This window comes from Peromyscus leucopus, chromosome 20, assembly GCF_004664715.2.
Source record: "Peromyscus leucopus breed LL Stock chromosome 20, UCI_PerLeu_2.1, whole genome shotgun sequence".
Taxonomy (NCBI): Eukaryota; Metazoa; Chordata; class Mammalia; order Rodentia; family Cricetidae; genus Peromyscus; species Peromyscus leucopus.
The window spans coordinates 56074761-56095442 of NC_051080.1; the positions used below are offsets into that span (position 1 = coordinate 56074761).

The following is a 20682-nucleotide window of genomic DNA, read 5'->3' on the forward strand; positions in this document are numbered from 1 at the left end:
TATCCAATATCTTGACGCATAGGACTCTAAGCCCAATCTTACTTAACTACTTTAGGATACATTTTGAAACACTGAAATTTTAATTAAGAATCAAACATGGTAATTTGCAAATAAAACAGGACTCAAATATGTGTAGTAAAACGCCTGAGGTTAAATAATTGGGAAGCTAAAACTGGACTGTATATTTTCTGACTTATGTTTTATTTTTAGCTATCTAGGTTATGATGTTGTCTTAGCAACATCAGTAATATAAATATTGTTCTACTTCATATATTAATTGGGTCTTGGATTAGGAAGTCTGGAGACCCTGTGTAAGCTAACTAATTAGAAATCCACCCATTATAAACTGTATCTAAGTCTGTGATAGACAGTATTTTCATAGCTGTCATTCACAGAGCAAGTAGTTATTGGGACTGCAGGCTGTCTCTCCATGTATAATACATGAATTCCTAGGCTGTCGAGGCCAGGCATGTCAAAAATGTAGTCATACAAAGTTTTATGCTTTCAGATTATACCACATAACTCACCTTTACCTTCAGGCATCCTTTAGATGGATTCACAAAACTGGAAGAGGAATTTGCTCATTCTAATAGTCAGCCATCCCACAAGTAATGTGCATCAGGAGATGAAGCTACATAGAGAGAGCTTATTCTCCCCTAGGCACACCGCAGAATTGCTTTCTCCTTATTTCAACCTTTGTTAAAGAGACTTAGAGATGCTAGCACAGATTTTGTTGTAAACAGTTCATAGAAATACAATAGGCATGCCACTTTGTCACAGTATGAGCAATTAATAAAGCCTTCTGAAGCAGGGCAGCTTATGCCTACTTTCTGCCTAATGACAACAGTGATTTTAGAATTTTCCAAAGTGTTTACTGTTAGGTTTAGCAAAATAGTTAAGTACACAGGGATCCATAATATACAGTTCTGAATCTTGCTTTGAAAACTAAGCATTGTGAGACCTTTGAAAAGTTCTTGAAGCCACCGTGCCTTTCAATTTTTACTTTAAAGGAGAGCAATGATTTTATGTAACCCTCTTGGTTATCAATATAATACTATCTGTGATACTTATGTAACATGCTTGTTTAGCAGCTCACTATGAGATGTGATATGTAAAACATTAGCTGATATATAATAAATGTTCAGCAAATTCCATTCACACTGAGAAACATTCAGTGAGCATCAGGTATGATGCTTTTGGGTATTAAAACTAAGCTACAATCTTTTATGCTTAAGGCAGATAATTCATTTTTTTGCAACTGAATATGTCATCTCAAAAGCTAAACAAATGTCAAACTAAGTGTTATAAACAGAAAATAAGCTTAAACCAAGCAAGTGAAGCACTTTCATGATTCAGACATAAGATACATACAAAAATGAGTGAGGCTGAATCACTCAGGTGTGCCTCTCAGGTCAGAGATCAGCAATGGAAGACAGGGAATGATGAGAACTAAAGGGTACAAAGCAGAGGCACCAGAGACCCGAACATCTGCTGAAGGTAAAAAGTATATGATCAAACCATTTGATTTTGAAGAAAATCTAGGTTTGTGGAGGAGTGAATGGGGGGTGGAATGGGGGGAAGGTGGAAGGAAGTGGGAGAAGGAGAAGTAGGGGGAATGTGGTTGGTATGTGAAAGGAAAAAAAATTTTAAAAAAAGAGAGAAACAACATTAAAACCAGATGTGGTGGTGTATGTCTATAATACCAGCTCTTAGGACATAGCTCTGGAGAAACCATGATTTTAAGGATGGCCTTGCAAATTTGAAGCCATGTCTCAAAATAAATAAAAAAAATAAGCAAACAACAATAAAACAAAACATAACAAAAAGCTACTTTCAACAATGAATTTATCTCCATTCCTGCTATTTTCACTATGACTGTAATAATGACGAATATGTGTCTTCCTTCTTGATTGAGAACTTGATGGACAGATGAAATAGCAAAATATGTAGTAGGAAGGAGAGAGAAAATTAAATACAGTTGGCAGTAACCATAATGGCAAACCAAAATGGCTAATACAATTACAACTCAAAATGAATCAGAGAACCAAATTTACAAAATATATGAATGAAGTATTACAAATATTTTTTTCAAATATCAACAGTGGTAAATTAATTAATCTATTTATTTATAGTGAATTGAACTAATAGAAAATCATCTAGAAAATAAACACATATACTTGGGAATACTAAATAATAATTTAAAATTCTAAATATAAATTATTTAACTAGTACATCTATCTTTAATATAATGGTTTTATCAATGCTTTAATAAAAATTATTAATGCTTTGAGGGTACAGACACTTTTAAAGAATAATTGATTGAAATGAAAATATAAGCTGAATTTAGTATTTAATAGAAAGGATAATTTTTATTCAGGTTACTTTGTAGTGATATATTGTGTACCCTAATAAAATTTGCCTGAAGATCAGAGAACAGAACAAGCCACTAGATTAAACTTAGAGCCCAGGTAGTGGTGAGACACACTTTTAATCCTAGCACTTGAGAGGCAGAGATTCATCTGGATCTCTGTGAGTTCAAAGGCACCCTGGACTCTGTGAGATTGACTCAGTCTGGGAGAGAAACAGAGCCAGGCAGTGGTGGTACACTCCTTTAATCCCAGCACTTGGGGTTTCATGCCCTTGCTCTCAGTACTTGGGTGGCACACATGCCTTTAATCCTAGCACTAAGAAGGAAGTAATATGGCTGGACAGAGAAAGGTAAATAAGACATGAGGAGATGAACTAAAAGTTTTTCACTAAGGCTTTTTCAGGCTGAGGAGTTGGTGAGTAAGAGGTAGTGGCAGTGGCTTGTTCCTTTGTCTCTCTGATCTTTCAGCATTTACCCCAATATCTGGCTCCCAGGTTTTTATTAAAAGACCAATTAGAATTCATGTTACATTACTTGTGAAAGGTAATTGCAGACTTACAGATAATATTTACTAATTAATTACCACCACACAGATATTTTGATATAATAAATACTTTTATTTTTCTATATTGTATTTATTTTTAAATTATTTCTTTCATTTATTGAGATTGTAATATAATTACACCAGCCCACTTTCCCTGTCCTCCCCCAAGCACACCCCATATTTCATTCCTTGCTTTCTTGATTTTTTTTTACATTTTTTAATATTTTTATATTTTCCTGATCTTTCTTTACATTTATTGGTGATAAAGGCACAGCTATTATTTATCTCATACAAAATGGCGATCCCTGAAAACATGCACACAAGTAACAATAGGTAGTCTGAATAGGTTGTATTTATGTATTTAGGGATATATATGTATGTATACATAAAACATACTTTTTAAAACTATGAGGAAAGAAGAGACTATACTGCATGAGTTCTCTAAATAAGATTGAGGTCTTACTTAGGCAGACATGTTATTAAGACTTCATGGGAGTAGCTTCCCTGATGTACCTAGGAGATTCCATCTCACAACAGACTTCTTGTTCATCTGGCTCTTTTCATTTCCATACTCTCTGTCACAAACTTCATGAAATATAGGAATTGTATTTGTAGATAGATATGTTGGGGATGGTCAATGCATGATCATTTCTTTTTGTAGTTTGATCAGTTGCTTTTCTGCCATGGTCTCCATTTTTTTTCAAAGAACAGTTTCTTTGTTCAGGGTAAAGAATTACACTTATCTGTAGGTAGAAGGATAAATACAGAGAACGCAGTTGGAAGTTATATTGATTTCATAAGTTGGTGGTTGTTGGTGCTCCTCCAAGATCCATGACTTCACTAACCCCGACCAGAGTTAAACAAACAAACAAAAATCTACAGGGAAAGAAAAATTCTGAGAAATGCTGAGAGAAACAGAAAATAGTGTTTCCCATGGAAAAGTCCCACCAACTGGTTATCTACTACCAACTGATGAGCCCTGAGATCATATATATGTATGTAATATTATATAGACTGATCAGACTGAGCTCATTGAATTTATATATTTAAGAACGTGTGTGTATGCAACAACAGTTTAACAAAGAGTCCAGATGCAATGAATTTAAGAGCAAACCAGGTGGGATGCATGAGAGGGGTTGGAAGGATGATAGGAGAAAGAGAAAAAATGAGGCACTAATATCCCTATATTGTACATCTACAATTATCTTTGAAAATAAATTTTAACTACCTATGCATTCTACAGCATAAAGCTAAAAAAATTAAGTAACACAAATGAATAAAATGTATGAATGGAAATGAATCAATCAAACAAGGAGCACAAAAGCAGTTATAGTATAACACAAGGTCATTTTTTATTCAGTAGATTTGCCTAACATTTTATGTCAAACAATGTAAGTCTTGTAAGCTCTAGAGTTTAGAACAAAAGAAATACTCCCAACTATGGTGAATGATTGTTAGACATTTAATGAAGTTGTAAGTGTATTATTTGATTCAGGCTTAACAAGTGTGATGGTTAATAGTGATTGCAAAATCAATGACGTGTAGAAGAGCCTGGGCAGCAAAATTCTGGGTATGCCTGTCGGGGATGATCTGAAGTTAAGTGACATGAGAAGACCCATACAGTCTGAGTAGCACTCTTCCCTGGATTGGGATCTTGGGCTGCATAAAAAGGGAAGTTTAGGATTTGTCATTCTCTTCTTTCTGACTGTGGGTGAAATGAAAGAAGTTGCCTCAAGTTCGTGCCACATTTACTCCAGAGCCATGATTAGCTAAACTCTAAAACTGTGTGTGTGTGTGTGTGTGTGTGTGTGTGTGTGTGTGTGTGTGTGTGTGTGTTCTAGAGTTTTTTTGTGTCCCAGCCTTGCTGGTGGTCAGGAAAAATCTCTTTTGCCTGCCAGTCTCATAGCTGCTTGGACCCAAATAAACACACAGAGACTTATATTACTTATAAATTGTATGGCCATGGCAGGCTCCTTGCTATCCAGTTCTTATATCTTAAATTAACCCATTTTTATTAATCTATAAGTTTCCATGTGGCTTGTGGCTTACTCATACTTTACATCATACTTCTCATGGTGGCAGAGGCTGGCAGTGTCTCCTGACTCAGCCTTTCACTTCCCAGAATTCTCTTTTTTCTTTGTTCTGCCTTCACTTCCTGCCTGGCTACTGGCCAATCAGCACTTTATTTTAACCAATCAGAGCAACACATTCACAGCATACAGATATCCACAGCAGTGTGTGAGTCAAAATAAACACCCTTTCCGTTAGCTGGTTTGGTCAGGAAATATTATCACAGTAACATAAATAATGCAAAATTATAAAATCACCCATCATTCAGTTATTAAATGGAAAACTTTGATGTGAGTTCATCTTGTGACCTTAAATTTTCTAAGCTATATCTTGATGAAATACATTAAACAATTTAAAGATATTTATTTTAATATATATTCTAAGTCTCAAAATTATCAATGATTGGTTTATTTCTATAAACTTTACAATGATGACAGATAACTGATGCATAGACAAAATTATTTTCAGTTGGAGCATTAATGGAATATATTGTGATGTATCTAAGACTAACCAAATTTTTTTTTTTTTTTTTTTTTTTTTTTTTTTTTTGTTTTTTGTTTTTCGAGACAGGGTTTCTCTGTGTAGCTTTGCGCCTTTCCTGGAGCTTACTTGGTAGCCCAGGCTGGCCTCGAACTCACAGAGATCCGGCTGGCTCTGCCTCCCGAGTGCTGGGATTAAAGGCGTGCGCCACCAACGCCCGGCTAGACTAACCAAATTTTTCTTCTAAAAATACTTTAATATAGTTTTCTTACCTTATACTCTTTTGTATTAAATTTTATTTATTTGCATTTTATGTATGAGTTCTCTGTATGGCAGAAGAGGGCAACAGATTCTATTTATAGGTGGTTATGAGCTACCACGTTCTTTCTGGGAATTGAATGCAAGACCTATGGGAGAGCAGCTTGTGCTCTTAATCACTGAGCCATCTCTCCAGCCTGACTTCTTATATTCTAACAACATTTTATGTGGTATCCCTTCTACTGATTCTCTTGTTCCATTCTCTAAGAATACTTCAGTCATTTTTTTAAATTATTTTTCTTTTAGAAATTGAGATTCACAGTTACATTATCAAGTTCCAATGGGTTACTCTTTCTTTGTTCTTATATTGTTTTCTAAAATGCAAGAAATAATTGTAGTTGAAAGTTGTCCAGTATTATCGCCTTGATTTTCTGACCTCTCATTAGCTCTCTTAGCTCAGCTACCTCACTTCCTCTTCCTACACAGCTCTATCACTTTCTGTCTGTCTGTACAGACCTCCAGGCCTCTATAGTTGGTACAGGGGTTAGAAAAGAGAAAATGATGGTTGATGTAGTTCTGTATGCTCTGAATATATGTTGCTATGATTGGTTGATAAATAACACTGTTTGGCCTATGGCAAGGCAGCTTAGAGGCAGGTGGGAAATCCAGGAAAGAGACAGGAAGAAGAAAGGCAGAGACTAGAAGATGTCATCCTGCTGTCCATGGAGCAGCATGTAATGGCACACAGGTAAAGCCATGGAACACGTGGCAAATATAGATTAATAGAAATGGGCTGAGTTTAGTTATAAGCACTAACTAGCAAGAAGCTTGAGCCTTAGGCCGTGGCCATGTAACTTGTAATTGATATAAGCCTCTGTATGTTTATTTAGGTCTGAGTGGCTGAGGGACCAGGTGGGACACAGGAAAACTTCTAGCTACAAATAATACTGGAAATAATGCTTACATGTTCTTACAAAGAAAAGGTATAGCCACTCATGCTCAGATATTTTTGTATATAGCTATGAGATAATGAAATAATTTTTTTCATCACATTGTTTTTGGAGTAAACCATATCCGTGCTGCAGAGACAGACTTATAATATAAAACTAAACAGAAAAAAAATAATAAAAAACTTCTACAATATCTACATGATATCAGGAAACTAAGATGATTTATGTCAAAACATACTCCATTTTCACTAGTTCCCAGTCAAGGTACAATTAAGTTTAGTTCAACATATAAGTTAAAAAGTTGAAATAAACAATGAATGACTAGAAACAATTATTATGAAATAAACTAGAAATGCACAGATGCATCTCTATCTGCGAAGTATATTTTTCCAGTTCTGACATTTATAATTTATTATTTGGTTCCTTTAGAAAAGACTTAAGGGCTGTGACCTGAAACTATCCTCACAACTTTATGATTCACTTTCATGAAAGATATTTTTCTGCTTATCCAAGACATTATTTGTTAAATGTTCTATGTTTTACTAAATCTTTGTAAAGTAGCATTCAATATTAAATTATTACATACTGGAATGTGTTAATTACTATTTACAGAAAATTCCCAACTACAAAATATTTCCACCTCTATATATTCATGTATTTGATAAGTTGTGAATATATGCAAATTTCTGATAATAATCCATCACTTTATAATCAAGGCATTTACATATTTAAATCTTCTTTATAGATAAGTAAATAGTTTCTAATGCAAGTATTTTTTATAAAACAAAAATTATGACAGTTTATTTATATTAAAATATCTGAATACATTAGTAATATATTCCTCTATTCCAGTGGTTCTCAACCTTCTTAATGCTGTAACCTTTCAATATAGTTCCTCATGTTGTGGTGATCTCCATCCTTAAAGTTAATTTCATTGTTACTTCATGACTGTTATTTTTCTGTTATTTGTAATGTAAACATCTGTGTTTTCTGATGGTCTTAGCTGACCTCTCTGAAAATGTTTGTGGCCCACTGGTTGAGAACCACTGCTCTATTCCCTTCCAAATGCAGTTTAGTTTCATGCTAATTATTTTCAAATTCTTTGTTTATCTGAGCATAATTTAGGACACAAAAGTCCATGTTGGAAGACATCAATCTTTTCTGCATGCCATCAATCTGAAGGTGATTGACCTCCTCTAACCTGCGGTCTCTTTAGTGCCAACAGGATGAATTCCCCATGGTAAATTTTGGCTTGTGAATTGTTCACTGCAGATTCTTAGCAGGGTGGTAAAAAATTGGAACTGAACCAGCTGAGCCGACAAGAAACACACTTTATATAATTTGATGTTCAGACAAAAGGCAAACTTTGTTTTACTTATGGACATTAAATTATAATTAACCGTACAACTGAAAAAGTTTTCTTCAATAAGTTCAGCAGTTTTACAACTTTTGAAATTGGTAGCTGAATGAGCACTAATGCAATGATTAGTCTATTTGATCTGTTATATCTATTATAAATTTGATATTCATTTTAATGTAAAACTACCTAGCATCTGCTTTATTCATAAATATCATAGTTTTTGAAAGTACTAACCATTGGTGAGGATACCTAAAAAGATCAAATTGAGGAAATGAGGCCAATTGAGTACATGCCTTGGGTTTGTAACTTACTATGTCTAAACCAGGCATTAAGTATCAGAGAAAACATCAACATTCACAGAGTTACATGTTTGTTCTTTCAGTTCTCCAGAAGCAAAAACCCAAAGATAGCTGTAAGTTTTTTTTCTGTGTAGAACACACAGATTGCAAGCCCAGTGCCACTTTGAGATCGTTGGCAGCAGTTAACTCTGCAGCTCACACATGATTGAGTCTGTAAAATGAGTATTCAGAGACAGGTAATACCTGGGGGGTGCTCACCAACCTAAGACAGAGTGTCTGTGTGGCCTGGGCAGGTGTCTCCATGATAGGTAAGGTGACCTGCTGACATCTCACACAACCTAAGTCAGAAGCTCATTTTTTTAGTAAAAGGGGGGACCTGTAGGGCCCTGGCCCCTGTTTTGGGTAACTGTTGTCTTGCTTGCTGACCTTGACCTTGATATCTTCCCTATGCTAATTCCCTGCTGGGTTCCACCCTCCTGAATGCTTAAAGGAAGTTCCTTGTCTGCATTTCCTGCATATTGGTCATTAACAGCTTAGATGCAAGATTGTAAAATATCAGTAGCAAACTTCTGCCCTCTGGGGTTCTCCCATTGTGCTGTAAGCCTGTATTTAAGACATCCTCCCTCCTTCAATAAACAGCATTTGGCATTCAAAGAATACAAGAAATAACCATGGGTTACACTGAGAGCTCTAGGCTACCCTGAGAAATAAAATTGGACTCTGCATTAATATAACTAGACAAACAGATATAAAAATAAAGAAAAATATTCATCAATATTGCTAATATTTTACATTATGATTGTAAAATATTAAATGAAAGTTACATGTTTAGCTCTTATAGTAAATGGCAGGCAATAAATACAAACCATCAATGGTATTAAACCATATTTAAAATAAAATGCACAGATTTTTGTAATAAATCTTAATTTCCATCTAATATTCAAACTATATTTAAGTGCAATATATATATATATATATATATATATATATATATATATATTTACACACTGTATATATCCCATTAATACAGAGTGCTACACACCTAAGTAAACAGGTGGTGATGATAGAATAGTTGATTGCTCAATTAAAATAATGCAAGTCAGTATTTAAAATGAGATTGTAGTTTTATCTCTAAATTACTAACCATGCATTTTTAATTATTAAGTAATTTGACCTTTATTTAGTATGGAAAGCACTAATAAATAAACACAGTACAATTGTTTTTTCATTTGAACTCTTTACTGGCACATTCTGTCCTACCAAGAGCTTTTAAAAACCATTGTGATATGCTTTTGCATTCTGTTTGCTATTTTACTGAGTACTTTTTGCATCTGTGTTCACGAGGGAAAATGGTCTGTAATTCTCTTTCTTTGTTGAGTATTTATGTGGTTTGGGTAACAGGGTAACTGTGGCCTCCTAAATCGAAGTGGGCAATGTTCCTTCTGTTTCTGTTTTGTGGCATAATACGAGGAGTGTTAGCATTAACTATTCTCTGACAGTCTGATAGAATTCTGCACTAAAGCCATCTGGCCCTTGGCTTTTTGTTTGTTTGTTTAATTTATTTTTGGTGGGAGGCATTTTGTCTGTTGCTATTTCACTGGGAGTTATAGGTCTGTCTCTCATACCTATATTTAACTTTGGCAAGTGGTACCTATCAAGAAAATTATCTATTTGTTTAGATTTTTCCAATTTTGTGTAGTCCAGGATTTTAAAGTATGTCCCTGTGATTCTCTGCATATCCACAGTGTCATGAACCCACTTTCCTTTTATAATTTTGTTAACTTGGATCTTCTCTCTCCATCTTTTAGTTAATTTAGGTAAGGATTTATCAGTTTTACTGATATTTTAAAAGAACCAACTCTTTGTTTCATTGATACTTTGTTATTGTTGTTTTATGTGTTACTGATTTCAGTAATCAGTTTGATTTTTGGATGTAGTGAAAGACAACTGGAGCCTAGCAGTAACCATCTTAAAAGTCTCCCTCTCTATCTGCTAACATTTTACAATTCTGCTGATACTTTGGTGATAAATATTGACACTCAGTTTTTGACTAACCAAGCAGAACATGATAGAATGGCTAGACAGTGGACTAGGGTTATGGCACCTTAGTGAGTGTTATGTGACCATCTCAGCACTGCTCAGAATCTTCCAAAAGATCTTCATGGTTGTTAGTCATGGTTGTAATTACTGTGTTAAGAAAAGGGAAGTTAAATGTTTGATTATTTTAGATCCAGGTATTCTTTCGGAATGAAACAGATATTTATTACTATTTATTTTATATTTTTTAAAAAATTATACATTTTTATTTGAAATAGAATTACTTCATTTCTTCCTTCCCTCTTTTCTCTCCAGACTCTCACAAAACTTCCAAGAACACCTCACTTCCAAAATGATAGCCTGTTTTCTTTATTAGTGTTACATATATGTGTACATATATGTATATATAGACCAATATATAAATACAACCTCTGAGTCCATGTTTGCTGATTTTGTGTATACGGTTTAAGGGCTGATCACTTTGTACTGGATAACCAATAAGGTTTCTCATTCCTGGGATGGGTTAAGATTAACTCTCTGTCTCCCAGCAGCCATTAGTTGCTTCTAGTTCGTTTTCTCAGGAAGGGACATTGTGGAAACCCACCCCACCCCCAGCAACTTCTGCATTAGCATGTCTATTAATGCCGTCATGTTCTGGTCTTCCTTATGTTATTATTTCTAGGATAGACTGTTTCACAGCAGACTTCTTGGTGTTCTGGCTCTTACAATGTTTCTGTCAACTCTTCCATAATGTTCCTGGATCCATGGATATTGGGTTTGTGATGTAGTTGTACTTGTTGGGGATAATGTCTCTCTGTGTGTCCTTTTGCAGTTTGCTATGATGTTCTATATTTGCTGTAAAGAGAAGCATTTTTTTAAAAATGAAACTTACTGTTAGTATAAAAGAATAAGATTTGCAATGTAGTAAGGAAGTTTGTTGGTACAGCAATGTAGACGTAGCAGATTTTTTTTTTCTAATGTCGATGACTTCACTAGCCCTGGAAAGCTGGCTAGGTTTAGTACAATGCATGTTTTCCCTCCTGTTGAATGGGCTTAATCCAATTAGACAGTTGTTGATTATCAAAACCAACATATCAGTACCACTTATTGCACCTTTCTGGATATTTTGCTGTGTTGATTATTTTTGTGACTCAGATATTGCATCTGAATAGGGCTACTAATTGTTTCCTTCTGTTAGCATCTTGCATAGTATTTTCTGGTTCTGTGAAAGATAGACTTTAGGAATGAAGCATTCAGGTTAGCTCCAGCTCAAATTACCCATTATGGTCTCAGTAGCTATAGGGTGTTACCTTCAACCTCTGAGAACATAAGAAAGGACTACATCAATAGTCTATATTATTTATTCTATTATTATTTTGAAACATCTTGAATACACACATATGTTTGATAGTCTATATGATTGATATATTGTATCATCATATATGATTATATGCATATGTAATAATATACATGGTACATATGTGTTGTATATAATTTTAGGTAAATAGAGAATAATAGGATTCCTTGAGGCTTTGTTAAATAACCTTGATGTCATATCCCCTTTGCCCCTCCTTTTCCTTCTGTATTGACCTCCCTTCTCCTCCTAGGTGGAGCCTCTTTCCTGTTTCAAATTTCTCATTTCACCTGTATTCTATATTCCCCTCTCATACCTCCACTCTCTCCACAACTTACGGTCCATTTTTACTCTTCTACTTTCTGTATTTTTCCATGTTGTATACTCACATCTGAAGAATTTGGAGTTAGGAACCAGAGATGAGAGTGAAGATGATATTTGTCTTTCTGGGTCTGAGTGAGCTCACTCGATTTAATCTTTACTAGGTCTATCCACTTACCTACAAATTTCATTTTTCTTCACAGTAGAATAGTATTCCACTGTGTATATGTACATCATTTTCATAATCCATTCATCTGTTGAGGATATTTATGTTGAAGAAACAAATATTTTGTACAGTTTATCTGGGTAAATGAGTATAAGACTGAAGAGCAAAAAAATCATAGACTTAGAGACAGATGGCCTGGATTTTTATCCTCACTAATTGTTTGAAGAAATATTACTTACATATAAAAGGAGAGATTCTGTAGGGAATTCAGGAGTTTTCTCAGTAAGTTAATTGTTATTTCACTTAATTATTCAGAAATCTCTTCAAGATTTATTTATTAATTCTCCCATGGGGTTTGATTTGATACAGAAAGGAGCGCATTAAACATAGTCTGGCATTCAGAGTACAACAGAAAAGATACTTAGACAGCTGAAGAGATTTGTTAATGACATTTTATTATAATTTTATATTTATCAGAAAATTAAGTATAGTATAAGAATCCCCAAAACTCTACATCATAAAAATGGTGCTTTAGTTTGTCAGGCAAAGGTAAGCTATGTTTTGAAAAATAGTGATATAAAGCCATTTTTCCCTAGCAGGGTTGGGAAAAATTATTCAATTGGAAATTTCAAAATGTATAAGTCATCATAGAAACTAAAACGGTCCACCAGAGTGTCTAAGAGGTCAGTGCAAAATCCCGAAGAAAGCAGCTGTGTTCATTGGAAGAGACTTGCATTACCACAGATAACTTGATTATTCTTTGCACTCAGTTCTTGACCTCTAGCAAAGTGCTCTTTAAAAAACTTACGACGTTTGAGTAATGATAGGATGTTAGTGAGCCACTTCCTCAAGACTGTGAATATGAGGATGGCTGCTTATTTCCACAGGTCAGCCTGGCGCCTTGTTTTCCTTCCTGTTTCACTTTATTCTTCCCATCAGAGTAAGTGACCCCAGGACTTCTTATAGTCGTGGAGCTGACAGCTCTTGGTCAGTAGGCTTGCTGTCAGTTGACTCTTTAAGGTCATGTTTACCTTTCAGCATTAGTAGGGATAGGAAATGCTGTCTTAGGGGCCCAACACAGCCGTTGCTAACAGGAAAGCACAGCAACTGTGGCTACTTAAATAGAGTGTGAAGAAGATTTGTGCTATGTACAGTCACTTGAGGATGGGGTGGGGCTCATGTTGCCTCACTCTTCCTTGTAGAACTACTGGCTACAGATGGATACTGCTGCAGGGGGTGGGGTCAGCCATTGTCTTCAGTTGAGCATCTATTGGGAGCTCACCAGACCCTAATGCAGTTACAAAAGAATGGATAAAAGCATACTGGGATGGTTGAAATCAGTAGGTCACAAAACAAACTAAGAAGACATGAACAAGGAAAATGGACTTTCAGTAAGTAAGGAGGTAAATTAAGATAGAAGGCATGCTGTCAGAGTAATCAGAATATATGTATATATGGCTATTAATGACTGATTTGATAATAAAAAACAAAAAAGAAAGAAAAAAGTATTTTGCTCTGTTCTGATACTAAATTATATGTTTCTCTCCTTTAAATCATAAACTGTTAGTCATTAATAATGACTGCAGCAGGTTCAGATCTCAGTGCTAAAAACCCAAATTATACTCTGTAACTGGAAGTCTATAACAATATACAACCTTCTAAAGGGAAGGTGAAAAATAAAGAAACCTAATCATTAGGTAATGTAAAGTAGATAAGCATTCTGTGGGTTGTATGATGCTAAATACATACATCTATGGGATATGGAGCACTTCTAAGGCCAATTTAAAAGCCATCTAACTACTAAGTTCTTCTTTAGAATATTGCAGTATCATAATGGCAGATCCTTGACCTGACTTAAAACATCCTGCTGTCAGATGCCATGGCTTCTTTGCTCAGTTGTATTCAGTTAGTTACACAGTGCATAACCACAACTCCACACAACCAGAGAACTAACACTAATCTAGTCTTTTGTCTCCCAGTCCATATAACTTCCTGGTATATGTTTTTCCTATGTGTGCGTGCACACACACACACGCACACATTTTAATATGGACTCATGTAGCGTAGTTTGGTTACGACATGGCTTCCTCTTGATGGTTTCTCAAGATATCCACATCTCTTTTAGCTCCTAGTTATTGCCTCTCCATCCTTAGTAGTTATAAGCCATGGATGGGGTAGGTTCTTCATTTCAAGAATTTGCTAATCAAGAGGTTTACAAATGGAATAATGTAATATGTATTTTGGAGGATCAATAATCTTTCTTGAACATATTATCTTTTGATAGTGTTGAGTCAACACTGAAGTATATATTGTACACACTTTCCGTGATCTCTACTGAACTCCACTGATCTCCCCAGTGATGTAGCATAATTATAATTATAGGGCAATGTGATTTTCTGGATGTTTATCCAAATTATTTTGTATGCTTCCTTTGTTTCTTTTTACTTCCCAATTATATTTTATTTTGTCAATGAACCATTTTGTTTTTTTTTTTAATTATCGAAGCCTAGTTGTGTTGTTTAAAGCTTTTGCTTATTATACATAAAAACTCATGTCCATGGCCTGATATGAATATGTTTCTGTGTTTCTGTAATGGATATCCAGAGTGTGATCTCAGCTGATTACAATGGTGAGTTCATATTTAAGAAACTAATTGTTCCCAGATTTTGATGATGGATGTATTATATAACACTCTCATATGAATAGCTCCAGCAACATAGGGATATTCTAGCTGGTCACATAGTAATGTTTTCATGTGAGTTTAATTCATACAGCTTCAGTGAATGTTTAATTGGATTTGATTTTCACATACAGATATGACATCTGTACAGTATTTTTAAAATGTTTATCAAGTCAGGGTCTCACTATTTAGTTTAGACTAGACTTGAATGTATGATCTTTCTGCTTCAATCTTCTAAGCACAAAGATTACAGGACTGAACTCCGGAAAAGCTCCTTAGGCAAATGCAGCTTCATCTGTTAGTTTCAAATCCTAGTTAGGTTCTTTGCTTGTTCCATTTTGATATTGAGTCTTAAAGATTTAAAACACACTCTGGCATGAGTTCTTGTTTGATTGTCTGTATTACAGAGATGTTCAACCTGTCTGTAGCTTGTCTTCTGCTGCTCTTCACATGAGCTTTCACAGAACAAGTGTTTAAATTTGATGAGAGCAGATTATTAACAGTTCCTTCATCAGTTTCATTTCTAGAGGAAAATCTAAATATTTAGTTACCAAGCATAGTTTCTACATTTACATATTTAAGAAAATAATTTTAACTTTATATATCATGTTGTAATGAATAATTCTTTTGGAATTAATTTGGGCTTAATGTTTAATTTTCATGCCAAGGCTTTCCTTACTGTGGTTGATTTCTCTTCATCAATACATTTGCTGGGAATGCTATTCTTTTCTTCAAGTTATATATGTGCGTTTTTTAGAAAGTTAGGTAGATGTATTTGTATGAGCTTGTTACTCCACAATTCATTCTCTTTTACTGATTGCTTTCCTGTCTTTCTGCCAATGACATATTTTCTAGTGTAGTAGAACTAGATCTAGATTAGTGTTGTGTAGACTAAAATATCCTAACTTTTAATTTAGTAATGATTCCCTCTTCTTCAACTAATAGGATTTGTATCTTTCCACACAAATATTTTCATGGATTTTGATTAAGTCTAAAAAACATTAGCTGAGACTTAGCCTGCAAGTGACTTAAACTTGATGAGTCTGAGGTTAACTGAGATCTGGACATGCTGAGATTTGCATTATATAATCATGGACTATCTCTGCAGCTACTAATGCATCCTTTGGTTTATTTCATAAGCATTTGGAATTTTAGATTATATAGTTTAGGTGTTGCGCTAATTAGAACATTTTGTTTTTGGTTGGCAAGTGGTGGAGGTACCTGCCTATAATTCCAGAACTTGGAACACTAAAACATTATGGCACAGCCTATTATATGTGGCATGATTCTATCAACAGAAAACACAAAGATAATACCTTACAGCAAGTGAAAATTTCATAATTTTGCTAATTTTCATATTTATGATAAAATTGCAACTCATAAATTGATAGTTATTACTGTGTGTTAATCATATATTCTGTAACCATAAACAATTTACTAGTTATTTTAGGATCACTTTAGATGATCTATTCTTCTTATGATTATCATAACATATGGTGTAATATAATTTTAAATATTGTTTGATTATTATTTTTAAATTACTTTTTTATGAATGCCCAGCCATAGCTTGGCTTGTTTCTAGCCAGATTTTCTATTTTTTCATTTCTCTTTATTAAGAAATTTTCTACTCAATCTACATACCACCCACAGGTCCCACCTTCTCCCTCCTCCAAAATATATAAAGAACTCAAAAAGCTAGACTTCAAAATGCTGAACAATCCAATTAAAAAATGGGCTACAGAGCTAAACAGAAAATTCTCAACAGAGGAATATCTAATGGCTGAAAGATATTTTTTAATTACTTTTATTGTTTTTTGTTAACTGTTCAGTAAAATTACTGAGCCTTGGCATTTGGAGTTTTTCATCTTTATTTTTCTAGAGGTAACAACTAGGACATTTATTTTTTCCAAATGCAAAAAAAAAAAAAAAATGACCAATCTACAATCGAGCATTCTTAAAAAAGTCAACTTCAACTGTACTTTAAATTTTACTATAAAAGGAGAAATATGCTGATTTTTACATTTTATACAGTTTTATCCCCTTAAGTAAGTATTACCACTACATAGAAGTTAATATTTTATTCAGGGAAATGTCCATTAGGTAGAATATTACATAAACAAAAAGCTGTCAAGATGACTTAGTGGTTAAAAGTACTTGCTGCTTTTCCAGGGGAATTGAAGTAGGTTCCCAGCACCTACTTCAGATGGTTCATGACCATCTTTAACTCTAGCTTCAAAGGAGGCATGCCTCTGTTCTCCACTAGAACAAGTACTAACACGGACACACATTGGTATAGACACAAATACCTTTTTGATTAATTAAAAAAATAAATCTATAAAAATAAAAAAGTAAAGCTCAGTAGGAACTTCTTAATACATTTAGCTGTGATCTCAAACAGATTATATACAGTTTTAAGAAACTCCATAGGCTGAGAATAAAAGTGGGGAGAAGATAATGCTGAAAACTTGCTCGGTGTTTACTAAGTTAAAGTTATGCAGAACAAACTCTACTGTGCTGCTACAGTACAGTGGGGGGCAGGGAGAAATTGTTAATAATTATTAATTTACCAATTAATAAATGATAAGAAATTATAAATAACTAGGAGATAAATGCATTTACCTGGTTTAAATTAAAGAGTGGACACCTGTATTGAAGTATCATATCTTAACTCATTCACAGGCATAATTTCATATTTTCTATAGCAGTTAAAAAGCTAATCTGAATAGAAAAAGAAATGTATTAATTTTCACATGGTAAATACTTTCCTAATACTTATGTATCTGTTCTATGACAACTTGCTTATTTAATACATTATTACAGCTGCCAATAGTACTGGACTAGGCCTTCTGAATACCCAAGACAGTTGTTTAGCTTGAACTGTATGTGGGGCCCCCAGGCAGGGGGATCGGGATCCATCCCTGGTGCATAGGCAGGCTTATTGGAGCCCAGTGACAAGGGTGTGACACCCTTCACAGCCTTGGTACAGGAGGAAGGGGCTTGAACCTGCTTCAGCTGAGTGTGCCAGGCTCTGCTGACTCCTCATGGGAGACCTTGGCTTGGGAAATGTGGGGATGGGGCATAGGTTGTGGGGGAAAGCTGGGAGGGAAGAGGGAAGAGGGGGGATCTGTGGTTGGTATGTAAAGTGAATAGAAAATTTCCTAATAATAAAAAAAAGGATAGAATAGATAAGCTAATAATAGACAAGCATTTGAGAGGAGTCAAGGTAGAAGAACTAACCATCACACCAAACCTCTATTTGCCTTGTTATTTATACCTCATCATTAATTAACTGCAAACCCTGGAGAAGGACCCAATCTGGCTCATCTCTGTTCTCTCATGTAAAATCATGATAATGCTATTTTCTCTAACATAGTTTGGACTTATTATACTGCAATTATTCAAGTAAAACATTTTGCAAGTTAATGTTATATAAATACTAGAGGATAATATCAGATGAACAGTTTTTGAGGAAAGTAATATAGAGAAAATAATAACTGGCTTGCTATACACAAGATCTTGGGCATCATCTGGTGTTAGAGCAATTACATCTTAATAGTGGAAATTACTTAGGCTGTGAAAGCTGTTTTGAAATTTCTTTCTGGAAGGTTATTTGATTACATATTTTTTATTAGTTATTTATTTTGGTGTGTGGCACTAATACATGTAATTGTTATTTATTTCAATTTAATATGATTTTAGAAATAAACAAACCTCAGTTTTGTCAATGGACTCACCATCTTTATTTTTTGTTTTATTATCTATGAGACTTGAAAATAAATCAAGAAATATTAATATTTTATTATTTACCTGTAAGGTTTAGTAGATTTCTTGGTGCTAGTGGTTGTAAATGGCAACATTGACACATCGAAGAGTTTGAGGAATTTTGTGCTGAGTTCTCAATTATTTATGTTAGCTAGGATACATAATAGGAAACCATTGCTTAGAATAAACATGTTTAGGCTCTTCCCACCTGCCATGTATGGGACCGTGGCTCATTGGTAGGCTTACTGGGTGTGTGCGAATGGCCAGGCAGCTTACAACGTGGCCAGGCTTGGCAGAGGGTGGCCCAGTAAGCAGTGTCTGATGCCTCCCTGTAACATTGCAAAGCCTGTGGCCAAATCCATAGAGACAGCGGACCGGGCAAGTGGTTAATTTCTTTTCTAGAGTTGTATATATAGAGAAACCTGGAGTCCACCCTGAATAATTGGACCTAAGTGGGAAGCTCAACTTGGGGAATATATCCCATTCATAATGAAGATATTACTAGACAATGAATTAGTGCTAATGATGTAGCAAGTATGCAGAGGAAAACTTTTGTTACAACAAAGTATAAGGATGAAGGTGGAGATCTTTTAACAGTTTTTGATAGTTTTGACCTTTCCTTTGCAGTTCCGTGTAGCAGAACACTGAAGCTGACATTATTTGTTAATGGCTAACCAAGACCCCTTTAATCAAGTCAGGTGAAATATAATATCTTAGTCGAGAACTGATAGAACTTCAAAATAAAGTTAATTGCTTAGTGAATAGTTTCGAGTCGCCTGGACAACCAGGACCTTCTACAAGTATTCCTGTAAACGATACTGTGGATGGTAGGGAAGAAGACTGCTGCTTCTGATTCTTCTGGAAAACAGTCTAAAGTTATGGCAGCAAGTATGTCAGCTTTTGATCCTCTGAAAAACTAAGATGAAATCAACAAAAATGTCATCTCAGCATTTGGATTAACAGATGACCAGGTTTCAGGGCCACTCAATCTTCTTGCAGAAGACTGCTCAGGAACTCCTGACAGTATTGCTTCTTCCTCACTATCAGCACACCCACCAGCAGTTTGGCCACAGCAACCTCCATATACAGGAGCTCAGACACAAGCATGTCAAATGCACCAACAACAACCAGCAACAGGCTGACTACGGGCACAGCAGCCTCAAGTTCCTCCAAAGCAGTACAGTATTCAGTATTTACCTAGTTACAGCCAGCAGACTGTATCCCAACAACCAGCTTCCCATGCACGGGCTCCTGCCTTTTCTGGTCTGCCACAATTACATACTCAACCACCACAGCAGTACCAGGAGAGTACTTACCCTCCACAGACTTATACTACCCAAACATCTCAACCTGCTAATTATACTGTTCCCCCTGCCCTAGCGCCCAACCTGGAATGGCTCCAAGCCAACCTGGTGCTTACCAACCATGACCAGGTTTTATGCCATCTCCTGTAAGTACCCCTCCTTCCAGTGGGCCCAATCCTTATGCACATAACCATCTTCCTTTTGATCAGAGATATACCCAACCTGGACCCAGTTATCAATAAGGAGGCTCAGATACACTAATGATGGTTAATTGCTTCCCGAAAGACTACATACAATATTATTTGTTTCAACTTGTACTGTGTTGAAGTTCAAAAATTGAAAAAACAGAGCATTTTTTGTGATATCATTGTTGTTCTTAATTGAAGATATGATTTGCTGTAAGATAAACACAAAAAGACCAAAATGAACATTGTTTCTTCCCCTGCTTAAAATTGTAGCAGATTTCTAGTAATTTTGGAACATTACTTTTAAGTGTAAAATAATTGGCTTTCTAGTTCCCAGAGGATATCACAAAGCTAGGCTAAGGTTTAGCCATCACACTTGGCTATTGACCATTTAGCATGGTGTACTAAAAATAGAGCCCTTTGAGAAGCTGACTAGACATCATGTGTAAAATGTAGCATTAATAGGTTAATAAAGATGATTGAATTTTAAAAAAAGGAATAAACATGCTTAAACAAGAAATATCTTTAATGCATACATCTTAAA

The 20682-nt window shown here is 35.0% G+C and overlaps 1 pseudogene; it reads left to right on the plus strand.

Annotated features, from left to right (window-relative positions):
• Positions 1-19138: 19138 nt before the first annotated feature.
• On the plus strand, positions 19139-20195 carry LOC114692281 (annotated as a pseudogene).
• The last annotated feature ends 487 nt before the right edge of the window (positions 20196-20682 follow it).